The sequence below is a fragment of the Gambusia affinis genome, linkage group LG05 (genome assembly GCF_019740435.1).
Source record: "Gambusia affinis linkage group LG05, SWU_Gaff_1.0, whole genome shotgun sequence".
In the NCBI taxonomy this organism is placed as follows: domain Eukaryota; kingdom Metazoa; phylum Chordata; class Actinopteri; order Cyprinodontiformes; family Poeciliidae; genus Gambusia; species Gambusia affinis.
Window position 1 is genome coordinate 3,615,470 of NC_057872.1, and position 6,981 is coordinate 3,622,450.

Below are 6,981 nucleotides of genomic sequence, written 5' to 3' on the forward strand. Positions count from 1 at the left end.
TCACATTTGATATGCTTCTTTTTTAAAACAGTCGTAGTTAAGATAGTTATTAGCTTGTGCTGCAAGATGGCACTATGTGTTTGGACAACATGTAATATTGCCCCTTTAATAAATGAAATCATTAGGGTTTTTTTGCATTTACTCTGGTTTTTCTAATATTAGATTTTATCTAACTGCAAAATAAAAGAATGCAAATTAAAATAAATCTCTGAGGGGGCAAATACTTTTTTGACAGCCCTGCATTATTGTGACTAATCAGCCAAGAATTTAAAAAAATAAATAAAAAGAACCTACACACCTGCTTGTTGGAGTTTGAAACATCACTAATTTCTCTGAGTCAATATCCCTTCACATGTGTAAGAGTGAGCTTTAACGAGGAGGATTCTTCTTCGAAGTGTGGCGGCCTTTAAATCTGACGGCACAGGTTGAATTGCTGCATCTCCCATTTTGTTTATGAGTAAACGGCTGTTGGTGGCAGAGATTTGAAGCTAATAGCTGCTTTAAATAGCTGCAATTAGAGAGTAGCATGAGATATTTAATCACTCTAGACCAATTAGTCTGTAATCAAGCAGTGTCCAAGAGCGAGCACGTTTTTGTCCTCTACTGTTCCTCTGCAAGCGCCCGCCATATATTTCTCTGTGCGGCGGGAAGAGCAGTGATTAACACGCGGGGATATAGGCCCCCGTGGAACGCAGTAATGTGGAGTTAAATCAGGGAGAGAAGGAGGCGAGACATCGCGGCTAAACCTGTTATTGCAGTTTAACATATGCGGAAGGTTAATTTAAAGCAGAGGCAACGGTGAGCGTCCCCGCTTTTATGTGTTTGTGTTAAATTTGCCGAAAGCAGAGGGGCTGGGTGTCTCTGTTTCTGCAAGGAAAACAACTGATATGTTTTTCTTCCTCCCAGCGCCTCCAGGAGAGGAGGAGGCTTAAGGTTAACGAGCGCCTGTGATTTATTCAGCAAGCCTTACAGATTTTATATTGTGTTAATATCAAGCAAAGCCAGGAGGAAAACCTGACTGATGCTCGCGTTTGAAGCCACAGTACGCATACTCACACCTGTGCAAACAACTGGCTCCACTGGTGCCCTTGTTGTGTTAGTAATAGTGCTGTGTTCATAATGACATTTCCGATTGACTGGTCATGGGGCCGGTCTGTCTACTCCCTCCGTCCAGGACGGAAAGTCGGCCGACCAGTTTGGTTTGGTTTGGACACTCTTATCAAACAGGATGTGATGCTTTCCCACGATCTGCAGCGGAGGGGCCCACACACCAGGAAGAGAAATCAGCAGGTAATCATGTCTGTCAGAATAAAACAAAAAAAAAAAAAAAAACACAAGAATGACGAAGGCTGCGAAGGATTCATGACTTGCTTGTCTTAATTCCTGCAGAAATCCTGCAGAGAAACTTTGTCAGCATGGAGAGGTTAAAGCAGACCCTGAATCTGGGAGCCCAGCAGCCGCCAACAACCAGCTCATCTGACTACTTGTTTTAGGGAAGCTTATTTTACGGTTGAGCCACTCATAAACTGTCTGCATGGAGTTAAAGTTTGCCTTATTTGTATCCTTACAAAAGTCTGAAAAAGTCTTCAATTTGTGTCTAAATTTAAGGCTTTAACGTATTTTTTAAGCACATAATGTCATTTTATAGCACAATTAAGTAACTATGTTAGCTACAGTTGGTATAAAAACACATATGTCAAATATGACTTAAAAGAAATTTGACTTTGTAATGTAACTCTTTGAAATTGGGCCTCTGTCTCTTTAAAAAAAATTTTTGAAACTCCACCTTCAGAAAGTCATCACAACGTGGCTCCTCTATTAACCCTTTTACTATGTTTTTACAAGAATTGTTCTGATAAGCAGCTCCTATAATGAGCTCAGCTGATACGCAGTTCCACCAGGATGGAAGGATTGACTGTTCTCCAGGAGCTGAGTGAGGGAGTGGAGGTGGAGGGCTGCTCCAGCTCTGGAACTGTTGCTCTGAGGAGGAGCTTTGTCCTGGAAGGCGGGGCTAGGTCCACCCAGGTGTTTTGCACAGTTGAATGGATGCACGAGCGATTCAATGCAACACTCCAAGTGTGTTTTTTGATGAGGGAATAACATTATAACATGATGTAAATTTGAAAAATAGTCTATTTTACATAATACTGTCCCTTTAAATACACCAAGAAAAGGCATGTGATGGATTCCCAAACACAAAATGCTGCAACAGAAAACAGAAAAATTAGCTCAAAGTTGAGGGCAATGTGTACAACAGGAAACACAACATCTTGGTTCAGTAACCTTACTGGATGCTTTCCTTCAGTAGCAGCATACAGAAATTAAACCTGTATTGAATTACAGGTTTAATTTGTGAATTAGCACAAAACAATAAAAACTATAGTAATAGTACACCGGGGCCTTCACGTCATTGTCAGAGACGACGTGACATGGTTTAAATACTTCCTGCCCTGCATCGATGAAACTGCTGAGCATTTCATCCTGAAAACGTTTGGGACAGGATGTTCTGTTCTCTGCCAAGATCAAATCTCTGAACCTGCTTAGTCTAACTTCAGCAACACAGAGATCTCATTTATCAGCTGCATACCCAGTACAGTTACACAAAGAATATGCAATTCTTTCATTATTTTGAGTCTGCTCATTTTGATTTCTGTCTTTTTCTTTTTCATATAAAACATTCCCATCAGCCACTAGTTGATACTGAAACTGCTGAATCAGGATGACAGAAATAAAATATATATATATATATATATTTATACAATGGATGGATGGATGGATGGATGGATGGATGGATGGAAACAAGGTGACTCTCCCCTCAGTGGTAATACAAAGTCAAATGGGTATTATATTTTAGTGACTGCCTGAGGGGGAGCTGTATCTAAGCCAACAGAAATCATATTGGAGTCTGAGATGACAAATGGAGACCTTGAATAACAGAATTATTGATATCAGATTTGAAAAAGGGCAAAATTAATTCCTCTGCAGAGCGGTGCTTCAGATCCTTAGGGCTCATCTGGGTGCGGAAATTTTTATAGAACTCATTTTGCATTTCACCAGGGAAACGTTCGCCATCACCTGCCTGTCTTTGTTGCTTTAATCCATTTGCAATAATAAAAATCGATGCAGTGACGGAAAAGCAGAGGAAGGTTTTCCCCACTAAGAGGTTCTGCTTTGGATATTTGAAGTCGGTTTAACTTGAAAATGAACGTCCGCCTGCCGCCTTGAAGTTACAGTTTAAGTCAACAAGAAACACCAAGAGACAACTTATCTAAATATTGTTTTTGTTTTTTGTTTAAGTTCATTAATGTTGAATTATCTAATTTCTGACGTAACCATTCACTGTGCCTCTCCAGAGATGGAACATGGAAAAAATGTCAAAGTCCAAACATCCAGCATGGAGAGAAGGACTCTCATTATTTATCTGAGATCTGAACTACATGCCAGTTTGCAACCTCTAAATCTTGTTTATCACAGCCACATGTGTTCATGTCTGGTTGATTCTCTCCAAACCAGCACATGAAAACACATTTTCGCATTTTCTTGCCACATTTTTCTTCGAAATCCACCGAAGCATATCTTTTAATGCCTCTGGATTTTTCAACATTTCCAAAATATTGGAAACAGCCTAACTTAGCTGGAGAGCACAGTTTGCATTACACAATATCAGTTGCATGGAAACCAAACATCTGTATCTATCTGTGTAAGTTGGCTTTTTTTCTGGGGGTAGTTCTTGGTCGCCAAAAGCCTTCATTTTTGAACTGAACTAAATCGGATTGAATTTGATTTGATTAAATAACTGAGAGTATTAATAACCTGTTCATCCTGGAAAGAGCTTTGACGTGACTTTGATTTGAAGAGTCATGTTTTGGAATGATAGGAATGATTGGAATTCATAAGAGACAAATCAGGTCCAATCTTTAAATAATAATCATGGGTTAACTATTCCATCATGTGTCTTCTAGACTTTGAATAAAGGAGAGTAAACTGTGTCCAAATGGAGCATAAAACACAAACAATTCCTTAAAGTCTTCCAAAAAAAAAACAAAAGATGAGATGACAAAAACTATTCTTGCGTTCCAATCACACTTTATAAAACGTAGAAACTCAGACTGATACTTTTCAAGTAGTGAAATGCAGTGAAACAAAGAGATTCTGGAGAGTCCGGTTCTGGCCTTCCATGCCTTCACAGTATGCAAGGAAAACGTCCTCCCCACACCATGGTTCATCTTAAGTAAAACCTCATGCATCAATTTTTTTTCCCTTTTCTTTTTCGCCTCATCGTTGGCAGCTTGTTAGTTAAGAGAAGAAAACCACAAGCTGTGAAATTCTGTGTGAAGCTGGATGAAAATGAAGCGGCACCACCCGGGCTCCTGATCCCTTCCATATGTCTCCATATAGATATCAAGCCATCGATTAGAGGAACGTTGTCATCTAGTTGGCAGCGATTAGGCTGCTGGCTTTGGCACCGAGTCAAAAACTAATTCACATGCTAATGTCTTCCAGATCAGGTCTCGCCCCTAAACTGGTTCTCCTCATTGACTTGATTCCCTGATTGGACAGATGGCCACCTTTCAATATCCCAGACGTCTGTTTGTGTTTTGGCATTGGATACTGGTGGTGGTGGTGGTGGTGCGGGGGGAGGAGGGTTTGTCAAAACGGGGAGGCGGGTTGTCGAGGATTCCCAGGCTTATGAATAAACAACAATCATCTAGATAAACAACAACATTATCTGGTGTGTGAACCTTGACGACTATCCATTATAGCCATTACTGTCACATCATGAGCTACAGTTGGTTTTTAATTGCTCTTATTCGACATTGAAAATGGGGTATGCTGGTGGGGTGGGCCGGGTGAGTGGCTGGGTGGGGGTTTGGCGACTCAGACGCCGTATCAGTCGAAGCTTAATTGATTTGTCCTCGTGCTTGCCAACGCCACAGTCGATACAGTCAAGTGTGCCGAAAGCCATCAAAGCGGAACATGAAGAGAAGGGACGAGCGCCGGGGACAAAACAGCTGGGAGAGAAGAAGAGGAAAAAACATGATTTCCATTTCAGCCACCTCTTCCTCCCCGTCCTCCCCCCCATACATACTTCTATCCCTCACCTTTTTGCTCTCTACTCTTCCATCCAGCTCTCCATTTTTGTGCCTGGCAGCACTCATTCTCTGGAGACGTTCTCTGCGGTTGTGTGAGGAGAATGTCAGACCTGTGCAGTTAGAAGTGTGACTTTCCAGATCTGTGTGCGTGTGTGTGTGTGTGTGTGTGTGCGTGTGTGCGCGTGTGCGTGTGTGTGTGTGTGTGTGTTCTCATACTCCTGCCTCCATGAGAATGTCCCCTAGATGTGCTCATTAGCAAAACACAAATGCATACAACGCCCCAGAACACGGCATTCTGGGTACTGCCACTCTTTATCTCATTTGTTTAAGTTCATAGCAAAACCTTCCTAAAACAGAGACCTAAGTCATATTTTTTTAGCAAGTGATTTATTTTAGAAAGGTGACAATAAACAGCTGACCAATCCAAGCAGAGATCAGCACACACCTGAGGGGCTTTATGAGGACACCGGCAGACGGATGCTGATTATCTTAATTTTTGTTATTGGAATATGATTTCAGGCAAAAAGATTAAAGCTAATGAAAAATATAACAATATGTAAGCTTTAATATGCTTAAATAAATAACCAAAAGTTAAAAGGATAAGATAAGATAAGATGAGGTAAGATAAGATCGACCGTCATGCAGTCAACAGTTGTGAAAGGCAATAAGAGGTTACATTTTGTCAAGCACCATCGTTAAAATAATCAATACACATCAAATATGTATCAGTGTTTTATGTAGCATGGTTCAAAGGCGGCTCTGCACAAGTGGGGTTTTAGCCTTGACGTAGAGGAACTCAGTGTTTCAGCTGTTTAGCAGTTTTCTGGAAGTTTGTTTCAGATTTGTGTTGCAGAGCAGCTGCTTGTTTCCATGCTAGCTTTTTATCTTTTACAAATGAAATAATCATTTGAAAACCAAACTTTGAACTCACTAAGGTTACATCTGATTGAACATTTAGTTTGATGATCTTAAACACCAATGTGTGACAAAATGTATTTTTTGCACTGAGCGTCAGAACTTTCCCTTTTATTGTTGCATCTGACGCAACAGTGTTCCAAAAATACTGCATCTCAGTCTCACATGGACACTCATAAATTCATAAATATGCATTTTCACGTACAAAAAGGAAAGCATTTTTAGCCACTCGCGTTTCCCATAGTTGAAAACTAATCAGCGCTGGGCCACAAATGGGAGAAAGAAGAAAAAAAGAAAAGAAAAAAAACTGTAATCTCCAACGCAGTAAAACCCTCTGAAATGAGCTGAACAGGTGCATAGGTGAACCAAGATAAATATAGCCTGGCTTGATGAAATAATTTCTCTACCTGTCCGGGATAATAACTCATTATGTTAATCACGAGCCCTATTAATCATTTTCTCATTTGAACTGTCAGGGTGTGATTGTCGCGCGAGGAGACGCCGCAAAGTACAACGACAAGATTCGCCTTTTTTTCCATTTGTCAAAGTCAGACGAGGAGAGGAAGAGGTAGCCTCTGCCAGGACTGACCGGGAGGCGCCTGAAAAAAAAAATCCACACATCTGTGGCGTTTAAGGAAAGGGGCGGGGCCACGGAGGAAGGCGCTTGGACCAGTAACCCGCTCTGATGGCGCTTGTAACATAACATCGCAACAGGAAACATATTAGCAAAATTCAGGAGGCGGTGGGTCTCTGGATGCTGCATGCATCTTCTCTGCGTGTGTGTGTGCGTGTGTGCGTGTGTGTGTGAATGTGTGGCAGAAGGCTCGTATATTGTGATTGTCTCATTGTGAAAATGCCCTACTGGGGTGGCCAGCTGTTCTGGTGCCATAAAAACGAGGCAGGAATGTCTGGTGGGATGAAGGAGGATGCAGAGACTCCGAGAGAGCCACACATTGCTTCTTTTGGAGCAGCA